Consider the following 17,206-nt stretch of genomic DNA (forward strand, 5'->3'; position numbering starts at 1 on the left):
AAGAGGTATGCAAATATATGCCTAACATTTAACAGTGTTGGTAAAAAAGAGAGGAGAGAAAGGGATGACAGGTACTTTGAGGGCTTTTTGGAATTCATGAACAATTATGATTGGATGGGGAAAAAGAAAAACCGAGGGCTAACCTCCCGCAGGTGAGCTCAGGAAAGAGAGAAGGGCTCATCTGGTATGCAGGTAGAGAGGTTTGACCTACAGAATCTTAGAAAACCTCAACAATCTGAGCAGTGATGGCAAGAGGCAAACTAAAGGGATAACCAAAGTCTGCAAAAGTCTCACACCAAGAGCTTTGGCATGGTGTTCATCATCTAGCTAATCCTAACATGCAGACATTTATGAGAGTAAAGTCAGGTCTTTGCCAGAGTGGGTTCCTTATTTGGGCAACTGGGTCAAATGAAGAAAGGCAAATGTAGGCTGCCAGAGTAAATAAGGAGAGGAAAAACAAAACGAACGAGACCTATCATTCATCAGTGGTTTCCCCCCAATATTCTTAGCCTCCACCTTATCTCCATCTTACTGGTAACACAGGAACTAGACTGAACAATCAGGTAAAAGGTCTCTACAGAAACTGAGGTAATATAGAAAATAAGAAAATAAAACATGAAATTGTAGATTTTCTTCCTAGGGGTAATTGAGATGATAGTTGAATAATAACATAAGATCAGGTGAAGTCTAAAGACATTTTAGAAAAGTTGGATAAAGTAAGAAAACATCTGTTCGCTGGCATCTGAATGTTAGAGAGACACCAAGACATGTGGGCCAAGTTCTGGAGAGAAGGGAAACACAGACGCAAGCTTGACATTTGGTGCAGCTTTTCTCCTTGGGGCATTTGCTGATTCAAATCTTACAGCCTAGGAGCTGAAAAGCCAAGGAGTTCAAAAGACTCTAACCACAGAAGCCAAACGGCAAGAGCTCAAGCTAAAGGCAACAACTAATGGAATGACAAGCTAAGTGTATCTTTAGTCTCACAGGGCTGCGGAAACCATTACATTTAAAGCCTAACAAATACATGGGTAGTTGGGAATAGGGAGAATCCAAACGCTCATATGGTAATCCCAAAGGGCAACACCGTAGAGGAAGGACAAGACAGAAATAGAGCAACCGTCACACAGACTGAAAAACAGCTTTGAATGAGCTCAAACTGAGAATGGACTAAGGTTTCCAGTCCCTGTAGTAACTGTCTGCCATTGGCAAAAGGAAATCTTTTCAAGAGCATGATAACGACATCCAGAATGTGGAGGTATCTTTATAGTTTCCTAAAATAAGTTAAGCCCAATTTTAATATAAAAATAATTTGATATACCAGGAAAAAGACTAAATGATCAAAATCTCAAAAAAAAAAAAAAAAAAAAACAGAACAAGAAAGAAAGAAGACAATATAAATAGACAAAGGAGGACAAGAGTTACCAGGCATTGGTTAAAAAAAAACAAAACAACTATGATTAAACAAAGAAAATAGACACATGGTAAATAAGCATATGAAAAGATGCTACACATTCCATGTCATCAGGGAATTTTAAATTAGAACAATAATGAGATACCACTACACACCTATTCAAATGGCTAAAATCCAAATACTGAAATACCAAAGTTGTTGACGATGCAGAACAACTCGAATTCTCATTTGTTGCTAGCAGGATACTTGGCAGTTTCTTACAGAACTAAACATACTTTTACCATACAGTGATCTAGTCATCATGCTCTTTGGTATTTACCCATAGGAACTGAAAAGTTATGTCCACATAAAAACCTGCACATGGATGTTTATAACAGTTTCTTTCATAATTGCCAAAACTTGAAATCAACCAAGATGTTTTTCAATAGGTGAATGGATAAACAAGCTATTGTGTATCCGTACAAAGGAATAGCATTCAGCAATAAAAAAAAAAGGCTATGAAGCCATGAAAAGGCATGGAAGAAGCTTAAATGCATATTGCTAAGTGAAAAAAAGCCAATCTGCAAAGGCTACATGCATACTATATGATTGGAGCTATATGAAATTTAGGAAAAGGCAAAAGTGTGGAGACAATCAAAAGATCAGTGGTTGCCAGAGGTTGTGGGGAGGGAGAAAAGGATGGGTGAAGCCCGGAATTGTAAAGGCAGAGAAACTCCTGTGTATGGTTCTGTAATGGTGGATACAGGTTATTGCACATTTGTCAAAAATCATATAATGTACAAAACAAAGAGTGAAGTGTAAAGTAAAGCATGGACATTAGTTAGTAATAATGTATCAATATTGGTTCATTAACTATAACAAATATATTATGCTAATGTAAGATGTTAATAATAGGGGAAACTGGGTTGAGAGGTAAGGAAGTATGAGAACTCTGTCCTTTCTGCTTAATTTTTCTGTAAGCCAGAAACAGCTCCAAAATAGTCTATTAATTTAAAAAACAAATGTAGACCTGCATACAAAACTTGCACGTAAATCCAACCACAGCAGCATTATTCATAAGAGCCCCAAAGAGGAAATAACCCAAATGGCCATTTACTGTGAATGATCAATGAAACACAGTAATATCCACACCATGGAATATTATTCAGCCATAAAAAGAAATCAAGTACTGATACATGCTACAACATAGATGAACCTTGAAAACATGCTAAGTAATTGTATGATTCCATTTGTATGCAATGTCCAGACTAGGCAAATCTGTAGAGACAAAGTATATTAGTGGCTGCCTAGGGTTTGGAGAAGTGGGGGAGTGAGTGACTTATAGTAGATTATTTGGGGGGGGGGGTGGATGAAAGTTTTACAATTGATTGTGGTGGTAGATGCATAACACATTAAATTGTACACTTTAAATAATATGGAAAGTAAATTATATCTCAATGAAACTATTATTTAAAATTATGATTTTACAGAAATTCAGTCCTTAACTATTATGTATCTATCTGTCTATCTAGCTATCTATCAATCTATCTATCTATCTATCTCTCTGTCTATCTGTCTGTCTATCTATCTGTGTGTCTATCTATCTCTCTGTCTCTATCTCTCTGTCTATCTCTATCTATCTATGTCTCTATCTATCTCTCTATCTCTCTCTCTCTTCTCTATCTGCCTATCTCTCTCTTTCTCTCTCTCTCTCTATCTCTCTGTCTCTATCTGTCTTTCTATGTATCTGTCTATCTAGCTATCTGTCTGTCTATATATCTCTATCTCTCTATCATCTATCTGTCTATCTATCATCTCTCTATGTATCTATCTATCTATGTATCTATCTATCTATATCTATCTGTCTACCCATCTATCCTTATGTATAGAACAGTAACAATGGCTTATAAGTCACTTCCCTACATTATTTTATCCTTCCAAAACTCTTGAGAGGTCAATAGGCCATAGGAAAAGCACTGAGTTCACTGCAACACTTGAAGGTTGAATTAACTGTTTGTGATCACTCAATCAGTAAATGGTGATGCAGGGAATTCCACACACATCTTCTCTGTCCTCCTTTCCTCCTTCCCTCCCTCCTACTTGCTGACTCTATTCCAGCCACATTATTTACTAATTCTTCCCTGAGGACACTGGCATCCTTCCTCTGGGCCTTGCAGAGGTTATTCCCATGATCTGGAATGCTTTTCCCTCAGATGTCTGACTCATCTGCCTCCCTCTAGACTGTTCAAATTCCACCTTCCCAGTAAGACTTATCCTGTCTACCGTTTAAGTTGAAAGCCTTGCTCCTCTCTGCCCACAATCTCACCTCACCATATACTGCTTAATCTCCATAGCATTTATTCCTGGCGAACCTACCAGAGAATGTACATGGGTTTCTGTTCTCCCCTCCAACTGGAAGATAGGCTGCACAGACTCAGGAATTTTGCCATTATTAAACCTAGTGGAGGCCCAGCAGAACTCTAGGGTCAGCCAGAACTGGGCACAATTATAACTCTCGTGATTTGATATTTTAGTGGGTTAGCTCAGAGCCAAGCCAGTTATTAAAGAGGATCTTTTCTGCTGTTTTAAGCAGCATGGTACATTTGAGGTCAACTTAAATTTTCAGTAATTACAGAGCAGGTATGAACTCTTCCCTTGTTTCTCCAGACACATGAACCTGGATGCCAAATCCGTCCTCTCTGGGTGTAGTGGGAATGTATGAAGATGACTGGCCTAAGTCTCAATTGAATAAAAAGATGCCCCAAAAGACATTTCAGCATTTTCGAAAAGTTCAATCATAAAGTGTGGTTCCTTATCACACATCAGGGATTATCTAGCCTCCAGTGTGGTTTTTGTTTTTTGCAGTAAAAATGTGTCATTTTATATTTTAAATTTGCATTATGAAAATAAGTCTGTACACGAAGTAATACATATCTAATGAATATGAATCATGTAAATTTGGTCATGGTATTTAAAGTTGGCTTTGGCTTTGAAGTATTTTTAAATTCATAGAAAATATTGAACTTCTAATAAAATAAATAAAACATTGTAATAATTGATATTAATAATCAACTTCAAAATTTCTTTGTCTGCATTTTCTGTTCAATTTTAAAAGAGAAGTCACTTTCAGTAGTGTTCCAAAGTGAGTGATTGCACCTTCTATGATTTGAAAAAAGATCCGATTGCCATTAGCTGTTCTTAAGTGCTGAACATAACTGAGAGAAATTGTAACAAGACACTCTCTGTCACTGGCAGGAAATCCATCTCCGTCCTTTGCGGGGGCAGTCCCGAGCTCATGTTTTAACGGACGCGAATGCAAACCGTGGTTCTCACGTGACTTTCTGAAGAGCCCCCGCAGCAGGCCCAGGTACCTTAAGTGGACTAAGTCTCACTTTATGGCAGTGGCATCAGATGGTGGCTACAGAAGGTTGCCGACGTCCCTGTGTGCTCTGACAGGCTCTGCAGACCGGGGGACGAAAGGACCAAGGAACTCTGACCGCCCTCGGGAATCCCAAGTGACTGGAGAGACAGCGCGTCAGGGCCCCAGGCAGTGTCGCCCACTGTTCCGGAGGCGGGCGGAGGCTCCGCAGCCTCATTTCGTCCCGTCCCTTCCAGTATTTAAAATTATTGTCAAGATGCTGGGTTAACTCAGGCAGGTCTCCAAAGGCGTCCCAAGCAGCAAACATGTCTGTGATGAAATAGCCAATGAAAGAGATTTGGGATTTGGGGATGCTGCAGGTATTTCTGTCAAAAACTGCCATCACCACAGGCAAGTCCTGTCGCTTCTCTTCATCAGTCTGAGAAAAACATTCTTCTGAGACACGTGCAGCCCACTCAATGCACTGCTCCACGGGTTGGCAGGGATTGGACACATCAGCACACTTAATCAGTCAGGGTGAGTCACCCCAACTCTCCCTCCTCTGGACCTTAGTTCCTCCTGATTGTCACTCGTTACACTGAAAACAGATTTCAGGAGTCAGCACGTGCAGCCATAATGTGTGCCTAATTCCACATCCCAGTCACTGGGACACGAAATTTTGGTGTCTTAAGTCTGGTTCCCACATCACCACTCACATATGTCAGTTCTTCCTCTACAGCTGAGTCAGTGAGTAAAGACACATAAACAGAAGCAGATTAATACGAACAAGGTTTTATTGACATATATATATGTACATAAAGCTGGGAAAGAGAAAGGCCCATTGAGGCAAATGCATAGGGGGAGAGGAAGCATCTGAAAACAGCAGTGGGCATCCTGCCAGTTCCAAGTCTAGGGAAAACTTGGGTCCGCCAAGTTAACAGTCAAGCCAGGGATGGCACAGTGGATGATACAGCCAGCTCTCTTCCATTCTCCTAACTGGAGCTTCTCAAGTCTGGTGTAGTTCTGAAGTGGGCTCATATGCTCCTAACCCTCCAGCACACACACACACGCACACACACACACTTGCACACAGACACACACACACTAGCACACCCCTGAGGTGTGGTCCTCCGGCTTGCTGTAGGAAGAGAGGAGGTGAAGTTTCACTTCAAGGGGCTGAGCCACTTTCCAGTGAGGCAAAGTCCATTCATGGTGACACACAGTTTGCAGAATAAGACCTGCTCTTCATTTGTTGAGTTTCTTCATAGAAGAAAGGAATTCGCTGGTGGCTCCTATGAAGCCCTGGGCAGGTTATGCGGCTGCCAGACTCCTGTGAGCACAGGCACAGCTGCCCTGACCAGGGGCCTGCAAACACAATGCTGGCTCGTCTAAGTCAGAGGGGCGTCCTGACTCGGGGGCCCCAGTGTCCTTCCTGAGAGTGGAGCTTCCTCTCTAAGTATGGATGCTGCTCTCCCCCATGGCACCACCTGGGTTTTGACCAGCGGGGCCCTCAGGTGCTTTGTATGAATGTGGCACCAGAAGTGTATCCAGTCACAGCAGGTGTGGTGCTGTCCCCCATGCCACCCCCCGTTCTCTGCACAGATGGGTTCCAAGTCTGATGGCAGTTATTGACACAGGGCCTCCCAGCACCGGTGAGATGTTGTGCCCTCCATCCGCACCACCTGTGTGTTGGCCAGGTGGGTCCCAGTTGTAAGCGGGAATAGCAGGTCCTCCAATCATGGGCATGATGTTGTTCCCTCCTAGACGACCACCACCTAGGTTGTGGGCAGGTGGGCCCCTTGTGCTTGGCAATAAGGTAGAACTAGAAGTGTGTTGAAACCCACGGGTGATAACCACACTTGCAACTGCAACAGATGTGGTGTGCTCTGTTAGAAGGTGGAAACTGACATGTCCCTTGACAGATTTCTTCTCCTTGGTGATGGAACTTTTAAATGTAGATTTTCTCCGTCCAGATGGGCCCTGTGTGCAGTGACGGAAAGTGGGAACCCTAGGACCTCCCATCGTGGGGATGGTGTTGTCCCCTGCCATCACCGTACCACCTGTATTCAGCCCAGGTGGGCCCCAGGTGTTTGGATTTAAGGTGGAATCCGGTATGTTCCCAAATGCTGGGATGGTGCCTGGCCCTCCTACTGCAGCAGCCTTGCCGTGGTCAGGTAGATGGCAGGTTGTCTGGCCCGAAGTAGGAACAGAAGCGGTGCTGGGTGCCCCACTTAGTCCTGCCCCGAAGTTAAGTGGTCTGGATGCCTGTGAGTGAGTGAGGCCTGGGGCTGACACACCGACCCCAAGGCTCCCAGCGGCCGTAGGGGCTGCAGGTCCCATGAACAGTGGGCCCGGTGTGGTGTCGGCAGAGAGCGAGCCACTGTCCCCAGTACTGGGCATCCTGGTGGCAAGTCCGAAGCCAGTAGCAATGGACACAGCCCTGGGGAGAATGCCTGGCTTGTCGCCAAAGGCCGGCTGCGTGTTGCTGGTGGTGGCGAATAGGGAAGCTGGCGAAGCTGCCGGCATGATGCTGACTCGCGGTGGCTGGGCTGCAGGGGCGACTAGGACTTTATCTTGTGCTGAGGCTGCTGGGTTTCCCACCAGAAAATGATCGTTAGGCCTCTGCCCGTCGTTGGCCCCCAGTGTGGCCTGAGACGGGAGACCTGGGTCCAAGGAAGCTTGAAGTGTTGGTCTATCTGTTGGCCACGTTGCAGGTAAATGCGTCGAGGCATGGGCTGAGGCATTGCTACTACTGGGAGGTGTGTTCCCAGAACTAGGAACAGCCCTGTGAAATGCCTATTGGTTCTGCCTGGAGACAGGCCGAAGGCTGGTGACGGCTGAAGTGACTGTGTAAAATTTTTCTTTCAGTGGCAACCTATAATCTTTAAAATATGGTGAGCATCTTGTCTGTTTTGAAGGGGATATGACAATAAATCTACCAGATGGAAAATCCTGTTAAAAGTAGAAAAGCTTTAGTAATTTGCTCAGTGTGGTGGTTTTATCGTTCTTTTTCTTTTTCTCCCTTTGGTGACGGCCGAAGTCGTAACTGGGGGGCTGGGGAAAGCAGGAACCGAATGGAAAATGACAGCCTGGGAAGGAGGTGTGGTGTCCATAGGTACAGTGTCAGAGGTGCTGCCTGCTGAAGCAACGGTGATGGCCGAAGTCGTAACTGGGGGGCTGGGGAAAACAGGAGCCGAATGGAAAATGACCGCCTGGGAAGGAGGTGTGGTGTCCATAGGTACAGTGTCAGAGCTGCTGCCTGCTGAAGCATTGGTGACGGCCGAAGTCGTAACTGGGGGGCTGGGGAAAACAGGAGCCGAATGGAAAATGACATCCTGGGAAGGAGGTGTGGTGTCCATAGGTACAGTGTCAGAGCTGCTGCCTGCTGAAGCATTGGTGACGGCCGAAGTCGTAACTGGGGGGCTCGGGAAAGCAGGAACCGAATGGAAAATGACAGCCTGGGAAGGAGGTGTGGTGTCCATAGGTACAGTGTCAGAGCTGCTGCCTGCTGAAGCACCGATGCTGGCCGAAGCTGTAAATGGGGGGCTGGGGAAAACAGGAGCCGAATGGAAAGTGACAGCTCCGGAAGGGGCAGCAGTGTCCATGTAGACGCTAGGCTGCAAGGTCACACTTCCAGATGCCGTGACCATGCTGGTGGAAGGGATTGCCACAGAAGTCCTGGGCTGCCCAGTTACAATAGGGGGATTGATGGTAGGGGCTGGAAGAGGGGTAGGTGAGTATAAAGGAGGGGTAGGAGCTACACAGATGGGTGTTGGGGGTTCTTTTTCATGGGACGGTGGCTGGACCTTCCTTACATTCTTGGGGATCTTTTTCCAGCGACACTGAATGTTCTTCTCCAAGGTGCCTGGGTGTTTGGCAGCAGCTAAGCACGGAAGCTTAGGAGGAGGGGGCAGCTCACCTCGATCCCACGTCAGTGCCTCGTTCCCCGACGGGGGCGACCTCAGCCCTGGCAGCGGCAGAAAAAGCGGCAGGGGAATCTTCCGCTTCCAGGGCCTACTGCTGGTAGATAGCAGGGAAGGGGAGCTTCTTGTTGGGATGCGTGAAGACTCTTCACGCTGCAGCTCCTTCCCAGACGTCGGTGAGCCTGGTGATTTGGGCCGGTGGTCTTCACCCAGCACTTTTTTTGTTGGCCTCTCCAGCAGCAGGGAGCAGCATGCGGTTGGGGCAGAGGACAGCACGGCATGGGATGGGGCCTTCACCTCCCTCTTCTCACCTCCTTCCCGGTCTGTCATTTTGCATTCTGCCCCTGTTTTCCCCAGCCCCCGTCTCCTCAGTGGGAGGTGACTGGCTGGTACCGGCTTCCTGACGTTGACTCCCTGCTCAGGGCAGAAGGCAGGCGCTGGAGCAGCAGGGTGGTCCCGGTCAGATGTGGCAGCCTCCCAGGAGGGCAAAACCAGCGGGTGACAGCCCACCGGGGCCCCACGGCGGGGCGGGCGGCGGGGCCAGCGGCGGTGGGGGAGCCAGGTACGAAATTTGCATAGTAAATTGCCCATGTAGGACCGGTTGTGCGCCAAGCGATCCGAGAACAGAGTGAAACTAGGAGAGCTTCTCCTTCGCTTCACCTCCTCTCAAGGTCTAGCACGCACTGGACACTGGATGGCTCAGCCTGGCGCTTGTGACATGTCCATTGTACTCGTCACAGAGAAAGGGCGGGCGGGGCAGGGCGGGGGGCGCATGCAAGCCCAGCCCCTGGAGAAACCCCGGCCCAAAGGCAAAGGGCGGGGCCCCAGAGCCCGACCCCTTCTGGACTTTCTAGTGGCTGGGACTTCTCGCTGTGGGTGGCAGGTGTTTGGCACCGGATGGACCAACATGCGGAGACTGTTGGGGACTGTGGAAGCCTTCTCCTGCAGAGCTCACCCTGCCTGGGCACCGGCTCTGCAGGCCCCTCAGCCCTGCGTATGTATCGGCCAGCCCTTCCCCCCCAAGGGGCCCAGGGGCCAGAGCCTGTTCAGAGCTGAGTGCAGGAGGCACCCAGAGCTTGCCAGGCTGTGGCCCGCCTCCTCCAGGGACCTCCCCAGCTTCTCTGCGAGGCCTGATGACGGGAGCACCTTCTCCAGGGCTGCTCAGCTGCCAGCATCACCATGAGCCAGGTGGCGAAGGTTTCTGAGCAGGGGATGCAGAGCCCTGACCCGCCTGGGTGCTGCAGCCCACGATGTCCCTTCCTGGCAGATAGGTTCTTTCTTCACTTCCTTTTCGAAATTTGGTAAAACAACATTTAAACCTTCGACTGTTCTTCAGGTTATACAGATGGTAGTGGCTTAGCTAGGATTCGAAGCAAGGCTGTGTGATTCCAGAGCTCGTGCTCTGGACTGTGGCGCCTCCTTATCATATATGCTTCATGTGTTACTTTTGTTTTTTTTTTCTTGTGGCCCTTATGGTACTTAGCCCTAAGTGCCATACGTGTGATGAACACGTACACTGCCCTGTAGGAGGTCTTCTTTTGTTCAACGCATGAATTGGTCATCCACCACACGGGGTTCTAGTCTCAGAAGATACAGGTCAGGGAGCACCAGCTGTCAGCATAGCAGCGCCCCACATTTCTAATTGAGGCTTGCAGCCCAGATTTTCCCTTTGGTCTAGTGTGAAGGATCCAGATATGTAAAGCTTATATTCTAGACAAATCATGGGCTATCCGGAAAGAAATTCACCAGTAAATTATTCCAGTTTCTCTGGCCTTCCTGGAGTATATCCAGTAAGGCATCTCATTCATGTCTGGCAAGCAAATATATCATTTATTGCAACTTCATCGTGGAGTGATGTATTGGTTTAAAGTACGATCAACACAATTTGGTCATTGTGAGTATGCCAGCTGGGTCCACTGTTTACTACACATATGTAACTCTAGCGATTCTTATGCCCAAGAGAGGAGACATACTCTTGGGTGTCTAGGGCAAGGGAAACATGTGTTGTTATTCAGGAGCTGGAAGCTTCAGCATGACGGGAAAGAATTGAAAAATCCTGGTCTACACATGACTTTACCTTGTTTGAAACTTGTTTCTTTGGCTTGCTTCATTGGAGTGTTTTCTCTCTCCTGGGGCTGACATTGTGTGTTATGTATCACGCATGTGACATGTAGAAGTTTCAGAACCCAGAGTCATATAGATCAATAAAAATGTATTTATATATTTTAGTTTAAAATCTATTGAAAATAACACTGGGCATAATTCATATATTCCAAAATTAGTTTGACCCTCTGCCCATGAGATTCTTTTTATGATATGTGACAGCTAATTTGGACTTCCATCCCCAATAAACTTTGAGGTTTGCGGACACAAAAGGTTTTGCTCAGACCTAAATTCTGTCTGAAAAAAAGGGCTAAATATTATAAGCCCTTTCTAACCTCTCCAGGAGCAGAAATGATTTACAGCTGTGGCATTGAACCATAGTTCCTTGATCTCATTTGAGAAGAGTTCTGTAAGAAACGATGTCTTGATTTTTGTTTGTTTTGTTTGTTCCCTGTTTTCTTGTCTTACTTACCAACAATCCATTGTAATTCATGAGTTAGTATGGCAGCAGGCTGGGTGTTCCCTGGAGCTCATTAAATGAACTTTTGTTCCTAAAATGATGTTTGTCTCCTTGTTTTCAGCCCCTCTTCTTTCCTCTGCCCTTTACTATAACCAGAGCTCAGCAAAAGCTGACTGGCTTTGTGCAGACCCTACTTAGGGTAGTCTTTTCTTAATTATTTTATTCATGGCTCCTCCATTTCATTGTTTGCCTTCTCAAAATGTGTTGAAATCTTTCTGTGGTTGATGACTTCCACAGTGTCTTGGCTTTTATTGGTTGCTTAATTTTGGTATTTCTACAGTTTTATTTAAATATGGTTTCAGGAGGAACAGAAAGTAAATGTTTCCTAGTCTGCCATCTTGCGCTGAAAATCCCTGTTGATTTTAGCATCCAGTGTTCCCATGGGAAAACACCCAACCCTGGCATTAATAGATGTAACACTCAAGATTTCAGCTTTTCTTGAGCAATCACTAAGGATTTAATATGTGGTCATTTCTAATGGGAAAATAATAACTGTCTCATGGAGTTGATTTGAGGATTAAATTAGATAATGAACATGAAAATGCTTTGTAAGGTTTAAAAATCTATAAAAATGTTTTGTGTTATTATTTGATTGTTTATGTTCTGTTCTGTTCATTCCACAGAATCATCTTGAGAACACATACTGTTTTTTATGTACCTGGTCTATATCTCAATTAGTTTGAAGAATTTCCCAGATACCTGTTAATATGTAGTTCTCCAATTCCAATCTTGCCACGTCCTGTACCACATAGGAATTTGATTTCTCTTTCTTTCTCTGGGTTGTTCAGAACCCAACGAAAGAAAAATGGAATGGCATCAAAGAGATCAGGGTTCTTGACCCAGATTTACCATAAAATAATTGTGTCCTCTTGGGAAAATTATAGTTATTCTAGGCCCCTTTCCTTTTCTTTACTTTGACAGAGCTGCACTAGATGACCCCAAATAACATTGCACTCTTTCAGTCGTAGCTTAGATGTGATTGGTTTTCTGAAACAAATGAAGACAATGACACGTGAAACTGTGCAACATCTCTGTAACTATGTTTCCTTAGAGTTGCCTCCATTGTACAGATGATAAGATGGCTGAGCACAGAAGCAGATGTTTTGACCAGAGGTTCCAGAGTAAATGGAGCTAAACCACAAGTTTCCTTCTTTCCTGACGCTCACTTAGCCACAACATAGGCTTCTGAATATTAAGCTGTAAAGCATATTATCAGTATAGTTTAAAAGAAGCTGTTCTTCTAGGATTTCCAATTAATAGCGGGAGGTTTTGAAATCCTTAAAAGATCATCTAATTTTGTGAGATTTACGGCTCTATTTTCCTGTCAAGCAAGTTGTATTAGTGCCAGACAATCATCTGAGCTTCTGGATGCTTCTCTGAAACTCTTGAATTTTTCTTCTTGCTCTCTGAAATTCATTCCAGATAAGCCTTTTTGTAGAGAGTATGTAGAGACTTGTCTATTTTCATGTAAGAAAGCGATGCAGTGAGTCAGGATGGGGGTTAAGCCCTCATTCTCAGAGTGGTATTGAGCTCCTGGTGAAATATAATGATCGTTTCCTCAGAATAGAAAAGCAGTTATCTCAAGTTTTTAATGCCATTAACTATTTATACATTTATGTATAATACATATATTTATTGTACCTACGAGGTGTGTTCTCTTCGGGAAGTACAAAGCTATTTGAGACATAGGTTGTTCATTTTTTTGTTTTCCCACAGATACTGTGACCCTTTGAGCAGGAAGGTCTATATTTTACTAACATCTAGAACAAGCAGCTAACACGGTATCTAAGATGTAGTCAATAAATATGAAATAGATGAATGAACACATTTTAAAGGAAGGGCCAGGACATGAACAAATAGAAAATTTTCATGTTCAGTCACAAAGCCACAACAGACATAAAAATGATACAGACAACAAGTGCTACGGTCATTCAAAGAAGGCATAGAATAGATACAATGAGGATCTCCTCTATGGCACAGGGAACTATACTCAATATTTTGTAATAACTTCTAAGGGAAAAGAATCTGAAAACGGAATCACTGTGCTGTACACCTGAAACTGACACGACATTGTAAATCAACTATACTTCAATTAAAAAACAGACAACGACAACAACAAAAAACCAGAGAGGTCGTAGAAGTTCTTACGAGATTCCATAAGAGAAGAGAAGCCAAATGAGGACAGGAGAGAAGGCTTTTGAATCAGTTCAGAGGAGAAGTCACAGAGGAACTAGTGTTTGACCTGAACTTGAGATTAAGATTAAGATGAATTAATCTTAATTAATTAAGATTGCAACACAGGGATATTACAGATGAAGGTAATCACATAAACTTACTATACTGAAACTTGCAGAGGTTATGAGTGTTGTTCAAGATCCCAACGCAAGTGCATTGTGGAATCAGAATTTTAAGTGAGGCCTAATGAACTAAAAACAAACACAAAAACAAGCCCTTCCTGTGATAACCACGTTGCCTTTGAAGTCGTGTTTTTTGGTGGGTTGGTAGAAACTGGTTCCAGTGTTTTGCACAGCTGTACAGTGTTTCTTGCAGGAATGACTAGTTCTGTCCCCCCGCGGCCCCCAACCCCCGAGTTGCTCCTCAAAGTTTCCTTTAGAATGGACTTGCTAAAACGCAGACATGTAAGTATTCATGACGCCTGTGTCCAATCATTTCTCCTGCCATTGCCTACTTCGCTTCTGGATTATAAGAACAATTCACTGTCTTCATTTATGCTTTTCCCTCCTCCAAGAATTCCTTTCTCCCTATGGGGCACCTGGGACACCCACTTCATTTTTCAAAACTCAATTTACATATTATGTCTTTTGTGCACTCTTCTTTTTAGTGTTGTGATCACACGCTCCTTTTTGCTACCCTTGCACTTCTGCATGCCTGATTGTTGCACTCGCTACACTGTATTGTGACTGTTTTTTTTACATATCTCTGTGTTCTCCCAGGCAACATTCCTTGGGGCCAGGGACTACCTTTTTACATCTATTGATGCTGCCTTAGCATGTTACTTGTTGTGAAGTAGTTAGTTATAAAAATGAGATTGGAATAAATTAAAAATTGTTATGTACATATTACTTATTATCACTTTACAGATATAACAGGAAAAAATATTAATGTTGGTGCTGAAAGTTCACTTCTAGTAAACGGTGGTGGTACTTGACTCTACTTATAATATTTTCCCCACTATTTTATATCTTTCTACCTGATAGCTCTTCTTTATTTCCATCTATGTTTCTTTATTGCTAAACCAAGAAAAACAGGTATGAGGGTAGGGCTAGGCCATACTTGGCTGGAATAGTAAAGAAATTGTGTGGGGTTTTGGTGAGAAAATCCTGAAGCATACAGGTCTGCATCTTCCCTTTGAGGCATGTGGAGGAGTCTGCTTCTAAAGAGTTTTATTAGCAACTAGTCAAGATGCTTTTGCACAAGGCTCCTGATTAGCTGTTGGTATACTAAGAGTGAATCAGAGTTAGCGTAGTTTCTGATTTCTTTTACATTGTCAATGTGGATGATCATTTTTTACTGCTGGGGGTGGTGGTGGTGGGGAGTGAAGGAATGTTCCTTTCCTGCTCCTGATGGTTCAGTCCCGTCAAGAGAGCTCTTAGGGTCATTTCAGCCCTGCTTCTTTACTGACTCTGCCCCGGGGTGATCAAGTGACTTATATAGAAAGCTTGAAAAGAATTAAGTGAGCATGCTTGCCTTGACTAATTCTGTTCTCTCCCTTGAGAGTGTGAGTGAGTGTCTTCTGTTTCTCTCATTCTGTGTATTACGAGTTAGTAAATCTGCCCAATTCTGGGGTTCCGTTATGTGATCATTGCGTTCAAACTGGATTCTCAAGCCAGGGTTATCAACAGTAACAGGAATATTCGGCCCTCCATCTTTTCTCTTTTATCTTATTTCCTAATTTATTCCAAACCAAATGGAATTAAGGCATTGTACTTGCTGGAAGGTAATGAAAAGACCCTAACATTTGATGCATTACCTGGGAACACTGAGAAATAAAAAGAAAGGAGCAGGCATTTTGGAGAGGAAAATGTCCATGTGGAAAATATTTTGGTACTGCCAAGGAAGGTAGTCTAGTGCCTTGGTCTTTAATGTATGGTGGGAAGTTGAGACCTTTGACTGTTTGAAAATATTTAGGTTTGTGCAGTAAACTGCTGAAGCCTAGAACAGGTTTAATGCATGCTGTATAAGTGTCCTCCGTGCTTGCTGGGAGACTAATAAACTTGGAGGCTTAACACAATAGAAATTTACTATCTCACAGTTGTAGAGGCCGGAAGTGTGATATCAAGGCTTCAGCAAGGCTGCTCTCCCTACAGATGCTCTAGGGGAGATTCTATCCCTGCCTCTTTCAGCTTCTGGCGGTTGCCAGCTTCCTTGGCTTGAGGCCACATCACTCAGTTTTTGTCTCTGTCTTCACATCACCCCCTTTCTGTGTCTGTATCTTCTCTTTTGTCTGTCTCACATGTCCCTCTGCCCTTCTTGTATAATAAGGACAATTGTCATTCTATTTAGGACCCATCCAGATAATACAGGATGGAAATCCCATCTCAAGATCCTTAATGACATTTGCAAAACCTTTTTTTCAAACGAGGTAACAGTCAAGGATTAGGACATGGATATATACTTGTTGGATGGGGCCACCATCCAACCCACTATACCAGCCGTAAGATACTTTGATTTTGGCTGATGGCTGCAGCTTATGGCGTGGGAGAGGGGCTGTTTCTTTAGAGCCACTTAAGTAAAAGTCTGACATAAAGAAAAGGGGCGTTAGGGAGTTGCAGGTGACTGAGCAATACCTGGAGCGGAATGAATAAGGCACCCACCTGGAGGATCTTTAGTATACAGAGACCTTTACCTGGCACTTGACTTGAGAGTGTGCAGGATTTTACAGGGCAGGAAAGTCTCAGGCAGCCGTCCACCTTGCCTTACTCTTCAGGTAGAGTTTTTCCCAAGCAGGCTTGACTGAGACAAAGACTCAATTGTAAGGAAAACATGTTTTGTAGAACTTGTCGGCATTGACACATATGGTCTACCGTAGGCTCAAGTGACTCCCTTTACATGTGGACCCAAGCTGACACTGGATTTGTCAATTATGTCAGAGAAAGACGTGTTCTCTTAAAGGCAGCCGCCTTTGGTCTATGCAGTTCCATAGCAGGAGACAGTGAAAATGGCCATGGCGGCATAGGATTGTCAAATCTACACACCAGAACTGGAGGTGTAATGTCACTCGACAGAAGCCATAATCAGTTCAGTACTGCAGTGTGAACCACAAAGTCATCAAGGAGGAGGGATAACTCAAGAGTCCACGTGTGACAGATGCTCAGGGCTGTGCACTGCACATGGCAAATTCATAGTGACAAATCAACGTGAGGCTAAAAGATTCCTCCTGGTTCGAAGTTGGCAGGTCAGAAATTTCAAATAAATGGCATAGACTAATGGACATCCTAGTGAGGCTAAAACGAAAGAGACTTTATCTTTCTCTCAAATGCCATTGAGTTTCTGCTATGTTCTTTGGTCGAATTCTGTACTGGATTCTGGGAACAAAAATGTGCCTAGTTTCACTCTTCTAGGAGTGGGGGATTGGCTTGCTTTTGCGATTGTTTTTAAATTTGGGGGATAGTGCTGTAAAATCAAATTGTATCTTGGGAACTCTTTAGACTCTTTAAAAGCATGGTTCATGAGGGACTTGATAAACTGATAAAACAGCCAAGGCCCTAAGAGACCCACAGCCGTGTCGGTGACAGAAGTCCAAGCTACAGATACTGAAGGAGCCCTCAGTCCCATTCAGGCAATTAAAGCCCTGTCACTGAGAATGAACCAAATGTACATTTGGGAGGATTGTTTATGGACATTTAGGACTTTGGATTTTTAACCCACAGTAACAAGGACACTTGATTTCA

General features: G+C 44.3%; 1 protein-coding gene across 8 annotated transcripts in view; it reads left to right on the forward strand.

Annotated features, from left to right (window-relative positions):
* LOC309624628 (uncharacterized protein) overlaps window positions 1–17,206 on the forward strand; it is a 70,429-nt gene that overhangs the window by 17,069 nt on the left and 36,154 nt on the right. Inside the window, exon 3 of one of the 8 annotated variants that reach the window (XR_014242056.1) lies at window positions 4,646–5,285. The exons of 5 other annotated variants lie outside the window; for them this stretch is intronic. The gene's annotated coding sequence lies outside the window, so the exon portion shown is untranslated. Of the gene's footprint in view, window positions 1–4,057; window positions 4,474–4,645; window positions 5,286–17,206 lie in introns of those variants that run through there. 2 more of the 8 variants (XR_014242057.1, XR_014242061.1) reach the window with 2 other exon arrangements.

This window comes from Balaenoptera borealis (genome assembly GCF_965194805.1).
Source record: "Balaenoptera borealis genome assembly, chromosome: 2".
NCBI lineage: Eukaryota > Metazoa > Chordata > Mammalia > Artiodactyla > Balaenopteridae > Balaenoptera > Balaenoptera borealis.